At 45.7% G+C, this 21,767-nt stretch overlaps 1 long non-coding RNA gene across 1 annotated transcript; it reads left to right on the top strand.

The window, feature by feature from the left end:
- Positions 1 to 19,484: 19,484 nt before the first annotated feature.
- Positions 19,485 to 21,760, top strand: LOC138128710 (uncharacterized). The gene is made up of 2 exons (XR_011158868.1): positions 19,485 to 19,755; positions 21,116 to 21,760. It is a non-coding gene; the product is annotated as an uncharacterized lncRNA (long non-coding RNA).
- Positions 21,761 to 21,767: the final 7 nt, after the last annotated feature.

Genomic DNA, 21,767 nt, shown 5'->3' with positions numbered 1-21,767 from the left:
TACTTGTCGGTAAAGCGTTTTTAACTTTTTTGAAGGCTTTACTCAATGTTTGAGGACATTTCCACGCACACTTTCTTTCTTCAACTTTTTCCTGAATCTTGTTCGATAAAACAGAATTACTCTTCAATGAAACTCTCTTTCTTTGAGCGTCATGTTATAGAAACCCTTCTTCCTTATTACTTGATGTAATCTTGTGTCAGTATCGCCGCGAAGCATAAACCATTTATTAGGCAGATTTCGTTTATAGAAAACTAAAAAATGTAGCAAAAGTTAATGTAAATAACTAATAACTATTATAGGAGTAATTTTTATATCACATGTTTCACATTATTATTTATTTTATGACGGACGGAACATTATGGTTTATTTTCAATTATTTTGAGTTTTGCATGACATACCTTTGTATGTAGCTACACAGCTACAAGATTTTGATGCGAATTAGAAGCTTTTTGCAAAAAAAATATATTTAAATGTTCAGATTCAAATTCATTTTTTGTTGAAACGGTTTCATTTATCGTGGAATGGCTCAAACTTCTTGTTTAATTACTTTATTAACAACAAAGTTTTATCAAAATTATCGGTAATTTTTAAGCACTCGCGGTATTACCCCCGAAAAAGCAAAACTTAATATTATTTTAACCTTGTCATTATCAACTATAATAAAAGAACAATATTTTAGAACAACATTTTATGAGAAAATAAGTACATTATCTCAATTTTTGAAAAAATGGACTTACACTTACACGAATGAAGTTCTTAAAAGAATTTGAATTTTTGAATGACTCGATTACAAATTAATTTCAATGATAATTTATTCCACGTAAAGTTAATAGATCCAATGAAGCAGAATTACATTTTTGTTTTTTAATTTCAATTCCAATGAACAATACATAATTACACGAGAGCTTTTTTTTGTCGAAGTAAACAGTCACATAAAATAGAAGTTATTTTTTCCACACAAAACAGCGTAAATTGTCGCCAAATTCGCAGTATTGCTAAAGACATAATAAAAGTTAATTAAAAATCGCTGTTTCACGTCTTTTTTTTTTTTGTTCGAGAGTCTTTGTGGTTCTGAAAAGAACCGTTTATAAATGTGTCGAAAACGAAAAACATCTATTTCGAACTGGTGTACTTGGTGACGGCTTTGGTACCTTCGGAGACGGCGTGCTTGGCCAACTCACCGGGCAACAACAGACGCACGGCAGTTTGAATTTCTCTGCTGGTGATCGTCGAACGTTTGTTGTAGTGTGCCAGACGGGAAGCTTCAGCGGCGATACGTTCGAAGATGTCGTTCACGAAACTGTTCATTATGCTCATAGCCTTACTAGAGATACCGGTGTCGGGATGGACTTGTTTCAACACCTTGTAGATGTAGATGGCATAGCTCTCCTTCCTCCTGCGCTTCTTTTTTTTGTCGCTCTTGGAAATGTTCTTCTGAGCTTTCCCGGCCTTCTTGGCTGCCTTACCACTTGTCTTCGGCGGCATTTTTCAATTCAATTATTTCAACAAACTCGCGAACTGCTGTGACTCGTGTGCGTGCGTGCGTTAACACTTATGACGGACGCAAAACACCGTAGAGAACATGTCTGACTTTTTACGGGGTCGAGTCCTAGACTCTTATTTCCCCAATCTGACTGGCAGTCACCTACTCATGTAATGTGTAGGGCTGTATGACAGACTTGTCAAGTATCGAGTCACCGTGAGCTCTAGCTGATCGGCCTTCAGTTGCGAATCCAGCAGGTCGAGTTCACGGTGTGGGGGTGGGGTTGTGGAGAACACAAATCGCGAGAAAAATGGGGACTGCAGAGAACCTAGATCGTCGACGGAATGCTCCCGCTTTTGCGTGACAACGAGGGCAAAAAACTGCAGAAAAAACCCCTCGTCGGAGCCGAAGAAGAATGGGGGAACGCTCGGAAAACAAATGCAGAAACTACGCAACAATGAAACATCGAAACCTAATCACTACAAATATTTACCGGGTTGGATTCCGTTTACCTGGTCCTCGGAACTGAAGTCGGCCCTGGTGCGGAATCTGAAACACACTTGGTGGTGATGTGTTAGTTTTGTTCGAGAACTAATGTTGCTCTGGAACAAAAACATGACGAAATTTGTCGGGGGACGGGAGGTGGTGAAACCTCAGTCCTGTCGGAGGAGCAGACTCTTGGGTCGCTTGTGCCTTTGGGGGGCATTCTCGTCATAGTCGACGGAATCGCGCACGAGTGGGTTTGGGTGTGCTGCCGCATTTTCAAAGAATTTCCGTGCAACATCGTGCAGGAATTCTCTGATGGTTGGAAGTTTCGCTTCCCGATGGAGTTGGGTGTTCCTGACGAACCAGGGTGCTTTGAAGGCCGCCCGGAGAAATTTGTTCTGCACGACTTGCAGCTTGTGGAGTTGCGTGTTGCACACGTTTCCCCACACCGCAGAGCCGTACATCATGGCTGGTCGGACTATCGTTCGGTAGATAGTGACTTTGTTCTGTATGGACATCTTGCTTCGCCGATTTACCAGCGAATTAAGTTGCCCTAGAACCATCTGAGCGCGAGTTTTCGCGTGCTCGAGTTGAGCATTGAACCGGAGATGATTGTCGAAAGTGATGCCGAGGTACCGGGCCTCAGTTTTCCACGGAATGGGACGGTCGAACATGACGATTTCGCCGTCCGGTCGGTGTCGACGCCGAGTGAAAAGGATCGCACTGCTCTTGTCTGGATTCACATCGATTCGCCAGAGGCGAAACCATGACTCCAGACTTTCCACCGCCCTCCGAAGCAGTTCCGAAACTTGTTCGGGTGACTCAGAGCGCGCGAGGATTGCAGTGTCGTCTGCGTAGAGCGCGATTTTTGTTTCATCGGGTTTGGGAATGTCGGCAGTGAAGATTGCGTACAGGGTCGGTGAAAGTACCGAGCCCTGTGGGACGCCTGCCTCAATTTCGCGTACCGTCGAGAGGACGTTACCGATTCTTGCATGAAATTTGCGGTCCTCGAGAAATGAATTTAACAGTTTGACCATTGCCAGTGGCACGCCAGCCGTGTGGAGCTTGTGAACAAGTCCATCATGCCAGACTGTGTCAAAGGCTTTGGCCACGTCAAGAAAGATCGCGCCGGTCGATTCGTTCTGATTTATACCTTGCGATATAAATTCAGTGACGTGAATGAGTTGATCCGCGGTCGAGTGTTTGGGTCGGAAACCGAACTGTTCGTCAGGCAGAACGTGGTTCTCGTTGGTCACTCTGATCAGCCGGGCCAGAATGACTTTTTCGAGAACTTTTCCTACATTGGAGAGGAGGCTGATGGGGCGATAGTTTTGGGGGAAGAGTAAATCTTTCCCGGGCTTGGGGATAAAAATGACATTCGCGTTTTTCCATCGGGAAGGAAAGTGGCAGAGTCGCAGGCTGGCGTTGATTATCGCCGTCAAGGCAACGACAACCTTGACCGGCAACAACTTCAACGCTGTGTTTGGAATTTTGTCTGGCCCGGGTGCCTTTTTCACCTTCAGAGATCCGATAATTCCTCGGACCTCCTCCGGTGAAGCGGGTGTGATTGGTGTGTCGTGTTGTCCCGAAAGAATGATTTCGACTTGGCGCTCAATCCGCTCGATGTGGTCCAGGTCGGCGTCCACGATGTTTGGTCTGCACTGCAGCTCCAAACTATCAGCGAACGCCTCCGCTTTCTCATCGTCCGAGAAGACTAGCCCGAGTGTGCTGTGTATTGGCGGAATTGGTTTTTTGTCCGAACGAAGCGCTTTCGCCATTCTCCAGATCGAGTTGTCCTCCGTCGAGAGTGACTCGAGTTTCCGTTCCCATCGATCATTCCGATGATCGATGAGCGCGTATTTGACTTCGTTGCCAAGCCGGTTTGCCTCCGTTCTGTCAACGGCGGCGCCAGTTCGGAAAGCAAGGCGCCTGGCACGATTTTTTGTTCGAATTAAATCGATGATCCATTGCGGCAAAGACTCTTTTTGTCGCGGCTCGACCCGATTTCGAGTTGAGTTTGTCATGGCGGTTGTGATTTTTTCCTCGAAGACGCCGGCTGCGTTTTCGAGGTCTTCGACCGATTCAATCCGGGGAATCGGCCCGAAGTCTGTTTCCAGATTTTCCGCGAAGAGCGGCCAATTTGTGGTTTGAACTTGTGTGTTTAAGTTCTCGTCGTTTGCCTCGTCACCGATGTGCATCAGCACGGGCAAGTGGTCTGAATCGAGCGCGTTCACGACGTGAAGTCTCGTTTGGAGGGGGACGTTCTTTAAAAGAGCAATGTCGAGTGTGTCGGCGCGGTGGCCTTGAGGGGAGTAGTATGTTGGCTCTGGTGGAGCCTCAACCAGGAGATCAATCGCGTCCGCGAGCTCGTACAAAATTCGGCCGTTGCGGTTGGCCACACGGCTACCCCAGGCTTGGTGCTTCGCGTTGAAGTCACCAGCGGCAATGACCGAGGTGCCGGTATCTAAAATTTCGGTGATATCATTTTCCCGTAGCAGAAGTCGCGGCGGGTGGTAGCATGAAATGATCGTCAATGGACCGTTCACGGTTTCGATCCTCACGGCGGTGGCTTCCAAGTTCTGGAGAACGGGAAGCGTGATCTGATAATGTGGGGTTGCGTTGCGCACGTAGATGGCTGTTCCTCCTCCAGGACCGCGGTCGCGGTCGCTGCGATAGAGCACGAACCCCCTGATTTTGGGGTCCGCGACACCGGCCTGCAGTTTGGTCTCTCCGACCAAAATCAGGTCGAGGTCGTGGTCGTCTGCGAAGGTCTCCAGCTCGTTGCGGGAGCCCCGCAAACCGTTCGCATTAAAAAATGCTATCTGCAGCGACCTAACCCTCTCTTGTACTGGCATTTAGCAGTTTGAGAGAAGATTTGGAATGATCGCGAGCACCTTCCTGAGGATCTCCTCGGTGGAGCTCGACGATTGGATCGCGTCCAACAAGTCGAAGACGACTTTTTTGATCGCGGGATTTTGTTTTGGGGATGCCGATCGGGGGGTTGGGGTCGCGGGCTTCTTGGTTGCAGTTGCATCCGCGAAGCTCTTCGGATCGTTGGTGGTCGCTGCCACTGGTTGTTTGGGGGGGGCAGTGGCAGGGGGTGATTTTTTCGCAGGGGCCGCGGGGGGGGCGGGGGTGCGATTTTTCGGGGGGTTTGGAGGGGCTTCCCGGGGGGTTTTCCTGCCCAGATATCCTCTTGGGAACCTGGGGCAGCCTCGGTAGCTCGCCGTGTGGGGGCCGCCGCAGTTGGCGCATTTGGCCGCAGCGTCGCGGGTCTTTTGACAGGCCCGAGACTCGTGGCTCTCACCGCACTTCACACACTTCGGCTGTGCGTGACAGTGACGTTGTGAGTGATGGAAGCGCTGGCACTTGTGGCACTGGCTGGGGGTCCCCTTTTTGTGGGGTCGCTCGACAGAAATGAGAAGGTGGCACACCGTTTTCATCTGGAAAATTTGCCCCTTGTCCTTTGGCACCTCAACGAGGACCAGTGGCAGGGGCTTCTTTGTCCTGGTGGAGGTCATCCTGGACACCTTGATCGGCTCCAGGCCTTGGTCCACCAGGTCTGATTGGACATCGTCGAGACCGATCTCGACGGGGACGGTTCTCAGAACGGCTCTGAGCGTTTTCGCCTCAGGAAGGGCGAAGGAGTGGAAGGGGACGTTCCTCTCCTCGAGCAGGAGGGTCAGGGCCCGGAAATCGTCGGAGGTACCCGGATTGACCCGGATACCGTCCACGCAAGGTTTTGCCTTCGTGAAGGCGATGTGTCTGGCTTTCATGCCGCTGGAAATTGACGGCCATTTTGACGCGTCTCGGATAATGACTGGCGGAATTTTGCTCTCCGCCGGGGGCTTTTGTTGCGCCACTGGTTTGGCGGGCGCGGGCCGGGGTGGCTGGGCCTGAGGGGCCGGGGGGTTGCCGTGCTTGGCTTTCTTGGGTGCCTCCGCTGATGGAGGCTCCCTGCTGGTACCAGGCTTGACTGTCTGGACCTGGGGGGTGGGAGGAGAGGTTCGACGCTTTCTGTGCCTACCTCTGACTTCCGTGAAGGGGGTCTCCATTGCAGACTCGACTTCCTCCTCCATCTCGATGGAGGGTTCGGTCTGCTCCGGGTGGGCTGGGGGTGGTGAGGTCGGGGGGGAGACATCAGTCACCTTCTGCCCCTCCTCGAGGACGTGGATTCTCGCATCTGAGAGTGCGAGTCGTTGGTGGTGCACTTCTCTCTCCTCGCGGAGAAAAAGGACCTCCTGTCGCAGCGCCGCCACCTCGTCGAGCAGCTTCTGCAGGTCCTCCTGTGGAAGCTGGACAAGAGTTTGGCTCGCTGTTGCCATTTCAGGCGCTTAAGAAAAATTCGAATTAAATGCGGTGCAAAAGCACGGCGTTGTTGTGAATTAATTAATTATTTGGCGAAAATGCCGATGAACGACACTTCCGCCAATGAGATCTTCACTCGGCGAATTGTTTGGTCGAATGACCGGGCTCGAGCGCAACACTGCACATATAAACGCAAACCGGTGCGGACCGGGGACTAAACACCGGTCTCGGCACAGGAGCGCTGCACAGCACCACAACACCGAACACTTGACGGTCACCAGCACTCGCAAATCACGTCCGTCTCTCACAAAGGCAAGATCGGAACTCGGACGCAAAACACCGACCACCACCTTTCTGATAGGTAGTGTGTTCACCAGAACCCCACCTAAAAACGGGCTCCCACCACTAGTCACGTCCGATTCTCCTATCACGGAGGCTATAAATTCGAAGCACAGCTCGTGCTGAAGCACGTTTACAATCGACGAGTCACCGCTGTCGGTCCCCCCGTCAGTTATTTTTATTACTTCTCGTAGTGTCTAACGAACGAACTTGAAATGTCAGGTCGCGGTAAAGGAGGTAAAGTGAAGGGAAAAGCGAAATCCCGTTCGAGCCGTGCCGGTCTCCAGTTTCCGGTGGGTAGGATACATCGTCTTCTCAGAAAAGGAAATTACGCAGAACGCGTCGGTGCAGGAGCTCCCGTCTATTTGGCCGCCGTCATGGAGTACCTAGCCGCCGAAGTTCTAGAATTGGCAGGAAACGCTGCCCGTGACAACAAGAAGACACGTATTATACCGCGTCATCTGCAGCTGGCGATCAGAAACGACGAAGAATTGAACAAACTCCTGTCCGGAGTTACCATCGCCCAAGGCGGTGTCTTACCCAACATTCAGGCCGTACTTTTACCGAAAAAAACCGAGAAGAAACCTTAAACGAAAGATCGATCCATCTCCGTGGCGAAAACTCAAAATATCGGCCCTTCTCAGGGTCACTATAGCTTTTTTTTTCGTAAAATGACCGATGCATCTTTTCTTTTTGCACCAATACACCAATATATATCTATCTCACTTCGATTCTGTTCCGCATTCGTAACTTAACGGAAGAATATTTTATTTTTTTTCCTTTTTCCGAAAAATGTAGCGATTATTATTATCATCATCATTGCGGTAGGTATGCTGTCTGTCTGAAGGAAGATTTACGACTGCAATGCCAAAAGAAGTAGTCGTCAGTTAGTAATAATTTGTCCGTTGTTTCTCGGAAGAACATCATGTTTCTTTTTTTTCCTCTTATTTTTATTTTGTGGTTCTGAAAAGAACCGATTTTGTATTTCGTATTTTATTCTCGAACGGGGGAAGAACGCCAGGAAATTAACCTCCGAAACCGTAGAGGGTGCGTCCTTGACGTTTCAAAGCGTAGACGACGTCCATCGCTGTCACGGTTTACCGTTTGGCGTGTTCGGTGTAGGTCACGGCATCTCGGATGACATTTTCCAAGAACACTTTCAGGACTCCGCGGGTTTCCTCGTAGATCAAACCGGAAATACGTTTCACGCCGCCACGACGAGCCAATCTTCTGATAGCGGGTTTCGTGATACCCTGGATGTTGTCACGCAGGACTTTGCGATGACGCTTCGCTCCTCCTTTTCCCAATCCTTTGCCTCCTTTACCGCGACCGGTCATCTTTTCAGATTATTTCAACTGACACAAAATACCTGCACACCTCGTCCCTAGGAAGTCAACTACCGCAAAATTTCAACTAACGGAGCCTTATATAGATTCAACGGTTCACCATCGACCAATCGACGGAGTCAGCCGTTGACTTTGTTCACGTATAAAAGTACAATTTAATATGGCGGAATTTTTAGTACCCGTTTACCTTTCGACGCGTGCACGTCTAACGATCGTCAGAGTCGATTTTAATAATTGTCAGTTTTGTTTTTCATTCGTATCTACGAAATGGCCAGGACCAAGCAGACCGCACGCAAGTCCACCGGAGGAAAAGCCCCCAGGAAACAACTGGCTACCAAAGCGGCCAGGAAAAGCGCTCCCGCCACTGGCGGCGTCAAGAAGCCCCACCGTTACAGACCTGGTACCGTGGCTCTGCGTGAGATCCGTCGTTATCAGAAAAGTACCGAGTTGCTCATCCGCAAGCTTCCCTTTCAACGTTTGGTGAGGGAGATCGCTCAGGATTTCAAAACCGATTTGCGCTTCCAAAGCTCCGCCGTGATGGCCCTCCAGGAAGCGAGCGAAGCTTACTTGGTCGGTCTGTTCGAGGACACGAATTTGTGCGCCATCCACGCCAAACGTGTCACCATCATGCCAAAGGACATCCAACTTGCCAGACGTATTCTGGGTGAACGCGCTTAAATTTTTCCACATCGTGTTTCGGAAGAACAACAACATCCCGAGAAAACGAAACACGAATTTTATAACAAAAAAATCGGTTCTTTTCAGAACCTCAAACTTTACAGGCAAAAAAAAAAAATCGCCCTTCAACCGGAAATGAATAAAATTAAAAATGTCAATCGATCGGTCCCCTCGATTCGGGTTGGGTTGCGGTCGTTCGTAAAATTTTATTGCATCTTGTCATTTTATTTGGTTTCGCCGTAAGGATAGTTTTATTTCTTTTTTTCGTCGTAGATTATCGTGTGGCCCTGAAAAGGGCCATTTGTGCGTGCCCCGTTGCCGGTAGTACGATGATGACGTCGGAACGAGGCACAGCCGAACGAACGTGGTTCTTCTTCTCGTCGTCGAGTATCCATCCACGTTTCTCACTTTTTCCTCTTCGGCGAAGCGGCCTTTTTCACCTTGACAGGAATGGCTTTGGCTGTCTTGGGTTTGGGAGCTTTGGGTTTTTTAGTCGGACCAGCCTTGTTAGATTTCTTCGCTTTGGAAGGCGATCGGGGTTTCGGGGCGGCTCTAGTTTTCTTTTCTGCCGAGGAGACGGCCGATTTCTTGGCTTTCGCCGCGGCGGCGGAGGCAGCGGCAGCGCTCTTCTTTTCGGCAGCAGTCTTCTTCGCTTTGGGGGAGGCTTGTTTTTTGGCTGTCTTCGAGGAAGCCTTGTCGGAAGTCGTCGCGACGGCGGTACGTTTGGCGGATGATTTTTTCGTCTTGGATGCGGCGGACGAAGCGGGCTTCCTCTTGTCGGAGGCGGAGGCGACTTTGGCACCACCGGAGGTGGACGAGGCGAGTTTGAACGAACCCGATGCGCCCTTACCTTTCGTCTGAACCAAAGATCCCGACGCCACGGCGCCTTTCAGATATTTCTTGATGAAAGGAGCGACCTTTTCGGCGTCGACTTTGTAATTTGCGGCGACGAACTTCTTGATGGCCTGAAGAGACGATCCTCCGCGTTCCTTGAGTCCCTTGATGGCGTTGTTGACCATCTCGGATGTCGGAGGATGGGACGGTTTCGCCCTGGGATTTTTCGCTTTTTTCTCTTTCTTCGCGTGGGATTGAGGGGTGGCAGCGGAACCGGTGGTGACCGATGATGCTGTTTGATTTTCGACGTCGGCCATTTTTCACGTTAAAACGTTAAAAGTTAATAATAATTATTGAAAAAACACTTGCTCACACACGTATACTTCGAGCACCTCGTGATCGAGAATTGAACAAAAATTTTTTCTAAGTCTTTATAAAATAGTCGCCACTGCGGACGGAAGACTGAACGCGCACCGCGTCCGCCGTCGAAGAAATTGCAGGCCTCGGAATCGTTGCCCGCGTGATGGCATCGTCCTCTTTCCTCGATCACCATCGCCACCGTGTGATCAAGCTGGCCGAACTCGGTTTCCGAAGTTTCCCTGGAGATAGCGAAGTTCGTCTCGGAACGTCGGTGGGTTTCGAATCAGGTACACGCCCCTCCAACCACCAGCCCTAAATCCGGGTCGTCACGGTTTCGATTCGGGACCGACGGTTTACGTCGGCGGTGCGGGGTAGACGCGTCGATTCCGGGAGTCCATATTTCGTTCGCCGAAAGATTGGTCCATCTCTTCCCGGAATACCGCGCAACCTTCTCGATTTTACGACATCTTCGCGTCGCCAAACGCTTCCGAAACGGTCGAAGCACAGAAAGGACCTGGTGTTCGAATCGAGACAATTCCGACAACAGGAGGCCGCGAACCGGCTCTCCGACGTTCAGGTCGATCGTTTTCGGTGGAAGTTGGAACGGGACGAGTCGACGACGGGTCCCGTTGCCGTCCGGACCCTTCGGGACGGCCGAAAGTCTGTCGAGAGTACCATCCGAAAGGAGACTGTCTTCATCGTCCGACCGATGCCGCATCTACGAATTTTCCGATATTTTCTTCGACTGATCTTCAGGTTTTTTTTTTTCTTGATTCCGTCATTCTTTCTTCGTAATTTCGTGTCAAACATGCGTCGTCCGAAGTCGGGGTGAAGATCGAAGAAGAAACGCCAAAAATAACAACGCGTCAGCCAAGCACACCGCGTTCGAATGTCTAACGGTCCAACTTGGATTTTCGAAGATCGCCGAATTCGAGGGGGGACGATAAATAATAATAATAATAATGGTAATAAATAATAATGTTAATAATGTTAATAATAATAATAATAATAATAATAATAAAATAATAATAATAATGATGATGATGATGATGATGATATGATGATTATAACGATAATTATTATAGATAGGTAAATAGAAACACAGGTCTCCTTTCGAAACTCGGAACTTCCTGATATTACTTACATATTTCGGTCGATCCAAATGTGGGGATCTCGTCGCCGTCGGAGCAGCGCGGTGGGGTGAAATTCTGGATTTTCCACCGCCGCCGGCGGTCGAAAAATGTGCGATGCGGGAGATCGCCAGTCCGTCTAGTAGTCTCTCTTGTCGTTAGAGCGTGACGTGGTCGTTGTTGTGGGATTTCCCGTTAGTTCGGTCCGACGTCGGTCGTCAGAGGGTAAGTGCATACGGAAATGAAACGCATCGCGTTTTGACGTTCATATTCGTGCATCGGAATGTTAAAAACAATATATTTTACACCAACGATCACACCTAAACACCACGGCAACGGCCATACCACGTTGAAAAGCACCGGTTCTCGTCCATTCTCGTCTGAGCAGCTGACGAGTGTAGACGCGTCAGCGCATCGCTTGAGACAAGAGCAACCTTGCGAAAAATCCGAGTGATTTAGTGCCGAAAAGTGCAGTGTTTCGTATAAACAAAGTACCCAAAAACTAAACAGTGAAAGTGAAAACAGACACCCTTACAAAACGGCCGCAGCCCGGGGAGACATGCCCACGGGGCGAGCCGTACGTCCTTTTAAAAAGAATTAAAAGGAACGATAAAGTGAACGAACCCCAAAACATCGGTGCAGTGATGCAAAACAATCCGTGTAGTACAAAAGATATTAGTGAAGTGACAATGGACACTGAAGGGACATCAGCAGAGGGATCTGATAGCGGAGGCTGGCAAGGGCCAGTCACGGGCCGTGGCGCCGCTAGACCTAGTAAACCAGATTTCCCGAGACTAAAAATTACCAATTCTTTTCAGCCACTGCTAGAAAGAGCGACGGACAATACAGAAGCCGCCCCGAGCCAAGAAACCAGCAGGACGACAAGACCTACCCAGGTAGAAAACACAACGAGGCCCAAACCCCCACCCCCAATCGTAATCCACGGCTTTGTGGAAAACTTTGATGATCTGAAGCGGCTCCTACAACAGCAGGTAGGCCGCAATTATACTGTCAAATTTACTAGAAGAAACACGACCATCTACCTGAAAAACAAACAAGACTGGATAAGAATCAAGGACATCCTTAAATCCAACGACACCGCTTATCATACTTTCACCCACAAAGACGAAAAAACGCACGCTTTTGTGCTGAGGGGACTTTGCCAAGGACCCACTGAAGAAGATGTCCGGGACGCGCTCCAGGCCGAAAACGAAGTTACGGTGCACAAAGTCTACCGAATGAAGGGAGCGAGAAGACCGACCTACCTTGTGGTCACAGACAAGACGGTGACCTTGAACAAATTAGAGGCAGAGGCCAGGACTCTTATGAATACTAGGATTGAATGGGCTCGACACATCAACAATAAATTAATTACGCAGTGCCACCGCTGCCAACGCTGGGGGCACGCCACCAGCAATTGTAACGCTGCGCCTCGCTGCCTCAAATGTGCAGGGGACCATTTTACTTACACCCATAAGGACACGGTCCCAGAAGAACAGGTGAAATGCGCCAACTGCGGGGGGGCTCACGTTGCGTCCCATGTTAGCTGCCCCGCGTACAAAAGTCGCGTTCAGAACCTAACCGGAAACCGCCCCAACAACGCCAACAAAACTACCGCGACTAATTTCGTGCCGGCACCGCAACCGACTACCAATCCGTGGGTGAGGGCTCCTCCTGCTGAAGCCACCACGTCCTCCAAATCACAAAATGACGAACCAGCGAGCGCCACCAGTCTCTTTGCGGAGCTTAAAAAACTAAATGAACAAATTAACATTAAAGAGGCCATTCGGGCCATCAAAGACCTTAGTAAGATGCTTTCCTCGGCAAAAACTAAAGAAGAGAAATTTAACGTAATGTTAGAGTTTTCATCAAAAATTAACAACTATGATCTGTAACGTAACTATTGCGACGTGGAACGCCAACGGGGTCAGGGGCGCCGAGGGGACGCTGACTGACTTCCTAAAATCCCACGAGGTCGATGTGATGGCAGTCAGCGAAACCAAGCTGACCCCCACGGACAAATTACAAATCAAAAACTACACGACATATAGACTGGACAGACCGGACGCGGTAAATGCTGGTGGAGTTGCGTTGCTAATTCATAAAAACGTCCCTCACGCAAAAATCAAGACCACGATTGACACCTCCGTCGAGGTAGTCGGAGTCAGACTAGTCGACGGCACTCATGTCTTTGCGGCATACAACAGACCCTCCAACAGGCTCGCCTGGAGAGATTTACATAATATATTTGAAACGGCGAGCAGAGTGCTCGTTGCGGGAGACCTTAACTGCAAACATCCAACATGGAACTGTAACCGTAGCAACCCCAATGGCACTCTGCTCAAAGATTTCGCGGACGACAATGACTTGCAAATACATAACACGGACGACCCGACGCATTATCCCACTAACGGCATGACCCCGACGACAATCGATCTGATAGTCACAAAAAACCTGAGCGGCCTGACTAAACCGATCTCACTACCTGAGCTGGAATCGGATCATAACCCGGTGGTAGCGATGTTAAAAAATCAATACAAAGAGGACCGCGGGCCAAACGTAATTAGAATTAATAAAATCAATTGGGTCAGTTTTCGCCGTACGCTAGACAAAAACGTAAAAATCAATCGCAACATTCCGGACAAAAACGCTCTTGACCGTGAGGTGATAAGATTCATTGAAAGTGTAAACAGCGCTCTGGCAAAAAACACACGTAAAATAATTATCGATAAATCTAATAACAATGAGTCTGTCACCCCACAGATCAAGGAGCACATCCGGAATCGGAACAAGCTAAAGAAAATTTGGCAGCGTACGGCGAATCCTGGCCTGAAAGATCAGGTTAGGCGCCTAAACCACAAAATAAAAAATGAAATCAGAGCCCACAGAAATACCACCTGGGACGCAAAATTAAACAAAATACAAGAAGGCGACAATACGCTCTACAAGATAGCGAAGCTATTGCGAAAGAAACGCGCTCCACTGGGGGAGATCGTGGACGGAAATCGAACTGCGATGACGGACGAGGACAAAGCGACGATGCTAGCGGACTATTACGCAAATGTACACGATCTGCACATCGAAGACATACAACTAACCGAAGGGCAAAAGCACGTAATAGACACGGTCCAGGCATTTGACAGGACGGACATCACTTGTGACGAGACTTACCTAAGGGAGTTCAGGACTAGCCCCAGCGAGCTGAAGGAGGCAATAAAAAAGCTGCCAAACAACAAAGCGCCCGGGGAGGATGAGATCCGAAACATTACTATCAAAAACTTTTCAAATAAGGCAATAGTGCAGCTCCACTACATAATTAATGCTGTGGTGGAGCTGCAATATTTTCCCCAGGCCTGGAAAAACGCCATAGTTATCCCGATACCCAAAGCGGGCAAGAAATCCGACCCGGGAAATTTTAGACCAATCAGCCTCCTGAACACCTTAGGTAAGTTGACAGAGAAAATACTGTTCGGGCGACTGACGAGACTGGACAAACAATTAAAACTGACAAGGGACGAACAGTTCGGTTTCCGGCCGCGTCACGACACCAGCCAGCAGGTAGTGAGAATCGTGACGGACATAGCGTTTAATTACAACAAGGATAAGGTAACAGCAATGGCGCTACTGGATATCCAGAAGGCGTTTGACCGTGTCTGGGTGCAAGGACTGGTCTTCAAAATGATTGAAAACAAAATTCCGGCCAATTTTGTCAAGTTACTCTATTCCTATCTGACCGGCAGGACATTTCAGGTAAAAGTAAATCGGACGCTGTCCGGAAAAAGGCCAATTAAGGCAGGGGTCCCGCAAGGCTCCATTCTCGGGCCGAAACTCTTTTCAATATTTATCAATGATGTCCCGGCCTTCGCGAAGACCAGCCTTGCACTCTACGCCGACGACACGGCAATCTACGCTCACTCCTTTAACGCCGAGGTGGCAACAAGACAAGTCCAAATCCAGGTGAACCTGTTGGAAAAATATTTCGATAAGTGGCTAATCCAGATCAACGCGGCCAAGACTGAGGCAATACTTTTCGCGAAAAAGTTCACGAACACAAAAATTATTACCCCGCTTAAAGTCAAAAACCGAAAAGTATTGACTCAGTCTTCGGTTAAGTACCTGGGCGTACATCTGGACACCCGTCTTACGTACCACACCCATATTGATAAGACCTTGACCAGGGCGAAAGCAACCCTACACGCCCTGTATCCACTTTTCAGTAAACAGAGCAAACTGTCTTCGGGCAATAAGTTAAAGTTGTACAAAACAATCGTACGCCCGGTACTGACGTATGCCGCGCCGGTCTGGTGCAGCATTACGAACACCACGATGATCAAGCCGCAAAGATTCCAGAACAAGTGTCTTCGACTAGCCACGAACTCGGGACGATACACTAAAATAAATGATCTTCACGACATCGCCAACATAGAGATGCTGAGGGACCACGTCAACAGACTCTCCACCAGCTTTTACCTAAATAGACTCGAACACAACCCCCTCACTAGAAAGGTAATAAAGACACACAATCTACTCTGTTCCAGATTAAAGCATAAATTGCCCTACACCTCACTAAATTTGAACTGCTGACATTGAACAAAACAAATGACACCAACAATTACAGGTCAAACAAGTACGCTAAATAATCAAACCAAAGCCAACACGCTAACCGGGGAAGGCATCTCTGAACCCGGAGTCACCGGAGGAAGCACGCGGGACGACTGCTGGCGGTCGCTGGTCCGTGGGCACCTCCGCCCTGCAATTAGAACTGGAAAAATAACAAAAAAAAACTATAGGCACCTGAATGTAAAACTTTGTAAATTATTTGAAAACATAGTTATGTACATTTATATAAGGATGGCAAAGCCTCTGAAGGGGCACAAACCTCAATTGTAAACCGTGATAATAATAACAATACAAATCTGATTTGTAAAATTATGTAATTACAAACTTAATAAAGACAGTGTTAAATGGTAAATGGTTCTCGTCCGATCACCGAAGTTAAGCAACGTCGGGGGCGGTCAGTACTTGGATGGGTGACCGCTTGGGAACACCGCGTGCCGTTGCCCCCCAACACTTTTTGTTTTTTTTCTTTTGAAATTCATGGCAACGACCGAACCGATTTGTTTTTCGTGCAGGTATCCGGAAACATGTATCATGTAAATTCATAGCTTTAAGTAGATACTAGATAATTAAGAAAACATTTTTTTTGTCGATTTATTGTAAACAATTGCAGAATAAAAACTCGTCAAACGGTAGTGGTTGTCGTTCGATCACCGAAGGTAAGCCACGCGGGCAGCGGTCAGCACTTGGACGGGTGACCGTTCGGGTAAACAAAGTTCATTATAATCCTTCCGTGAGTTTAACAAAGATAACAAATGCAAATGTCGTAAGTGCGACGAGGAAGACGGCGATCTTATAATGTCAAAAAAAATATATTAGGTTACGCGTACATGCCACTTTGACTGCTGCTTTGTTTTTTTTTTTTTTTTTTTAATTAATCAGAGATCTTGATAAGATGTACCGAAATATAGGATCGATTGGTAATTGCCTGAATTCAACATATCACGTTAAGACCAACATAAAAACTAGAATAACTTACGTTTTTTTGAGCTCGAACAAACTCATAACACAACACTCATTTATTAGTCACTGGACCATTGTAAAACGAGAAGAGAGAAAAACCATGCGAAACTATTTTTAAAACGAAGAGAATAAAGGTTTTAAATGGTAGGGCTGTATGACAGACTTGTCAATTATCGTGTCACCGTACCCGTGGGGGGTTTGTTGGAAACACAAATCGCGAGAAAGAGAGAGAGGGTGCAACTGCAGACCGGCTTAGACGTCGACGGAATGCTTGAATCGGGACTTGGACGGCAAAATGCAATTTTTTTGTTTTGTTTTTTTATCTCACCATTTCGTACTTACCACACAATTTTTATTTCAATAACCCGTAATAGAATGTGTACTACACTAGATCAAATGGAATTTGACGTTGAAGTGTAAAATTTAGCTGAGATTTATGACGAAATCGAGCGGCGCCGGCGGTCGGTCACTTCCACGAAAGAGGTGTAAACACGGGTCGTTTACAATACCCCTCTGGTTACTAGAAAAGTTCTAGACAGATGTTTGTCGGCTTTTCGAGGTATTTATTTGTGAGTCCAAAGACTCAATGGAGTAATATCGGACTGAAATTCCAAGGTATAACTAAATGAGACCTAAACAATTTTGTGTGTTAATTCAACTATTGAAGCTATAATTTTCATTTTTCGTATACATATTTATACAAAAAAGTACAGCGCTTCCAACAGTGAATTGTGAATTGAAAATTTGTCAAAGAAATTATTAATAAATTTAGATTAATAAAAAATGCGCATCGTAAACTTCACTCTGCTGCGAATCAAATGTAACGATTGGAAAAGTTTTTAAAAAAAGAATCAAGTCGGTAGCTCGTATAAATAATGTTTTTATTCGACGAGCGAACAAGAAACATTGTTCAATTTTGTGTCAGTTTGTGTTTTTACAAAAAACATTGCACACTTCCGGAGCATGGATTACTTTTCAAAAACTGTAATTATTGTACTTTTAAGTGAATAATTAGTTTCTGATTTGGTTGAAATAAAATAATATGTAGCAGTCATAGTTGCGATTGTAGTTAAAAAATCTTGTATACATTGCAGTCGCGGCTGGTGTTGGGTAGGCGACTCGGTATTCAGCAAAGTAAAAACAAAATAGGTTAGAGTGGCGAGCCGCTGACAGCGGGGGGGTTCGGGGGGCGGTAGCCCCCCGAGCAATTCGGCGCAAGCAAATTTTTTTTTTATTTAAAACCTTTATTTTTTAGGGGGTCATTACCCAAATGACCCCATGGAGCAGCCGTTTCTGTTAGGTTTTATATATCAAATTGATTCGTCTGTCTTTTTCATCATGCCCTCGAAAAGCGAGCTCCTGTTTCGCCAAAGTAACTGTGACGTCAATTAAATACGATAATAAAATTCGGTTTTTCCGAACTTCTTCATTGTATAATTTAATCGAGAGAGCACTTTAATTGTTGTTGAATTATTTTCCAAACGTTTGAGACTTAAAATATTCGTCAAATGTTCTTTCGATGATTCATGTTTTTTTACGCTCGTTGACAAATTTTTTAAATCAGAATACCCCTGACAAACCCGAACATTTTGTTTTGCGGTAGATAAAAGTAAACACGGCCAGCAAAATAAAGCTTTTTTAAATAAATTTCCACACAACCAATTATGATTTTAATACCAACTTACTTTAAATGACCGAGAAAATACCTGACCTTGTTTTTTATCCGAAGACAGAATGTTAATATTCATTCGGTGTGGAGCGATTCATGCTAAGAATTTCCCTGCGTTCTTGTTCATTTCGCCGTTAAAACGGCGTTTCTATCAAACATATAATGTCGTTATATACAAAGTATTAATTGCCATAAAGTTGAAATTAGCCGAGCACGATACATTTTTCAGCGGCGGAGGCGAACGAAGAAATCGCCTGATATCCACTATTTTGTTGTGAATATCAACACGTCAATCATTGATTTCGCGTAAGATCGCCTAGCTTTTCATTTTGTAATTGTCGTAGTGGAAAATAAAACAGACAAATCTGAAAACTTCCAGATTGTCGCCGACGCGGTAAAGGCCTATTCTGACCAGCCGCCACTGGTACATTGGTACCCTGGTACTGGTACAATTACTCGTCAGCGGTAATATTTTATTTTTTGCTGTTTTTTCCACAAAGAAAATTTTCACATTTCGCTCAAACAATTGATTTGGCGAACTCATAGCTGCCAAGCTGCCACACTAAAGTGCTAGGAGGCGAGAACCTGTTTCCGCCGGTCTCCGTTTATGACACAGCTGACGGAAATCTAGGTGTTTTTTTTTCGTTTATTGTTAATTTTAAAATTAATAAATTTTCCTTGGATACGAGAATTTCATGTTCACTTCACGTTTCGTGATTTTCCCTATATTTTGTTTTGCTTTTTAATAGGGCCTGATCGTCGTGCGGGCGGTAAAACTTGACTCATCCGGTACGAGTTATTTTTAAATTAACTTAACCGTTGCTCTTGTTCTTTTTACATTGAATATGCGATGTTTTGGCATCGTTTGCAATAGAACAATACTCACGCATTTTTAATCTAAAATTAACAAAACTTGAATGTTGTATAAAATGTTATTATGCCAAAACATAGGGAATGGTGCATATTTTTTACATTTTCTTTTGTCGTTAAGACCGAAAATACTAATATGTACGTATTTAATTTAGGCGCGAGCTCGTTCACCATCTGACCGAGGCGTCTCGCGGGTTGCCTAAACGTTGCTTCCATCAGGTCAACATCACACATTCACGTTCGCCCGTAGAAATGGCGTGATGGACACGAAATCGAGCCAAAAAGGCCCATAATATTTATGTCACGCGAATCTACGTCGAAAACTAGAAAAAAAAAATCAATTCGAATTTCAATAATCGAAAGGATGCGTCGTCGATACTAAACGTAGGTAGGTACTAAAGTGTGATCGGGTGCGATAAAAGTGTCCGTCAATAATCATCATCCGACAATCATTTAATAGACGAACGCTAATTTTTGGCAGTCACTCGGACGACAGAACCGGTGTCCAGACGGAAACCGGGGCGCGGGGTGGGTGGGTGGTTGTATGTCCGTGAATCTGTCCGGCGCGCGTCGACATTTCAGTTGTCGTTGCGAGAGTTAAAACGAAAGGTGGTGGTTAGTGTGAAAGTGACGTTTTCTCGATTTTTTTTTCGTGGAGACACGTTACGAAGGGTGAGTACCTAATATAATATAAAACACAATATTGCCCCGGTTTTCTATTATATCGAGCGATCAAATTAATTTATAATCGAATAAGTGAATCTTCAAGAAAAATACGTTTATTTTATTCAATAATTTTGCAACATACCTGGATTGATTATTATTAATTTCGTTAATTTTCTGTATATGTAACTTAATCAAAATGAACTTTTAGTTTATTGTTGTTTAATCCTGAATCATTTTATTGAGAACAAGTACACCTCACAATTTATTCTGTTGCAATAAATTAACGGACTTAATACTTTTTTGCTCTGAACGTAAACGGAATTTTCATAATACAAGGCTACGGTTAAAAAAAGGTAAGTCCAATTTGAGGTCGATATGAATATAATTTAAAATCAAATGACATTGCAAAGCTTCAACAAGAACACAAGTTTTTGAAATAGTCCTCATACTCTTCTGGAATCCATTTCAGGAGTATTAGTATTTTAAGAGTTTGGGGTAATTTTGAAATACGTCTAATGTTTAAAAAAAGTTTACAAGGGCTTTCTTTTCGGATCTGAATCCATACCATTTCAACCAATTTGAATGAATAAAGGAGACGACTTCGTTGAGTGCAAGTTACCAACTTACCGTTCTGCATTCAATTTTTTGCTATATTTATATTTCACTCATACATTGTTGTTACAATGCAGCAGAAACATCAATGTGAAGAAAACCCATGAATCACAGAACGAGAAATTGACGAAAATGTCATTAGAAGTGTACCCAAAAACACGGAAAAGAGCAAGTTTATGTCATTTTGCGCCAGTATCCGAAATTGCATTTATTTTGAAAAAATGGGTCCTTATTAGTCAGCCATTCCATTATGACTGGCGGGACAAATCGGAAACATTTATTCAAAAATTCTTTTTTTTTTTTTTAAATCAATTAGTAGGGGAGAAGTGCCGAAGATGACGCACCTAAGGAAAAAAATTCATAATTATCTTATGAAAAGCATTACAGAATCTTAATTGACATGAGAGACACTTCAATCTATATACTAATGATTCAACAGACATAGGCGGTATTATCAACACTTAGTATATATATATATATGTATGTGTATCGTTTTCTTTAAGGACACGAAGGTGGCGCCTCCCTAAATATACAATTCGTTTAATTTGAGGACACACTTTAGTTTTGTGTACAACCAACCAAATAAAATTTATGAAATGAAACTAGTAATAAGTACCTAATCAAAAAGAGATCTTTATTAAACACAAAACTACCTGTTTTATACTTACCTCTTAATTTATTTATATTAAGTAGTACCAACGTCTAGTATGTAATAATAAGTCTATCATATAATTGACTCTTTTTCTTTTTTCAGAAATAATAATCATTTGAATTGAGTATGGAATGGAAAGGTCACAAAATAATAGGGGAGGGAATTATGTGCAAGATCCACAACCCCGCACCGAAAGGAGGATCTTCGTCTCCGGCTTTCCAGCGGGATAAGGAGGAACTCGGTAAATTCGCTTTGGATTTCATTTTTTTACCACGAGTTGTTCGTCTCGATGATAACGTGACCTCGTCTGGAAACGAGCCGTTATCGGAACGGACAACTTTCTGTGTCCTTATCTTGCTTTGCCTCTGCTGTTTTTCGTTTTTGTGACAGGACGGCGACGGCGAGGGCCGGGGCCGGAAGAAGTTCTCCTGGAGTAGTCCGGTTGAGTCTTCCACGGATGGCGGCCGCGGTGTTTGTTGAGAGCCGGCGGGCAGATGCAGGATCCCGCTTGGCAGGTGGTGCGCTGGTGGTCCCCCTTTCCGGGACTGTTCTTCGAAGAAGAGGACGAGGGGTGACCAGTGGAGAGACGCGTGTGAAAGGACCACCGTGAGGTGCTGTGTAGTTTTAAGTTTAGGTTGTAAGTTAGGGCAAGTTCTAGGTTTAAGTTTGTAGTTAATAAGTTTGTAAATTGCTCTCGACGAGTAAAATGTAACCCGGAGGTTAATAAAGAAATTTTGTATTTTGAAATCATTTA

This window comes from Tenebrio molitor, chromosome 4 (assembly GCF_963966145.1).
Source record: "Tenebrio molitor chromosome 4, icTenMoli1.1, whole genome shotgun sequence".
In the NCBI taxonomy this organism is placed as follows: Eukaryota; Metazoa; Arthropoda; class Insecta; order Coleoptera; family Tenebrionidae; genus Tenebrio; species Tenebrio molitor.
Note: the sequence above shows the minus strand (reverse complement) of the source record. Positions and strands in the feature narration are given on the sequence as shown.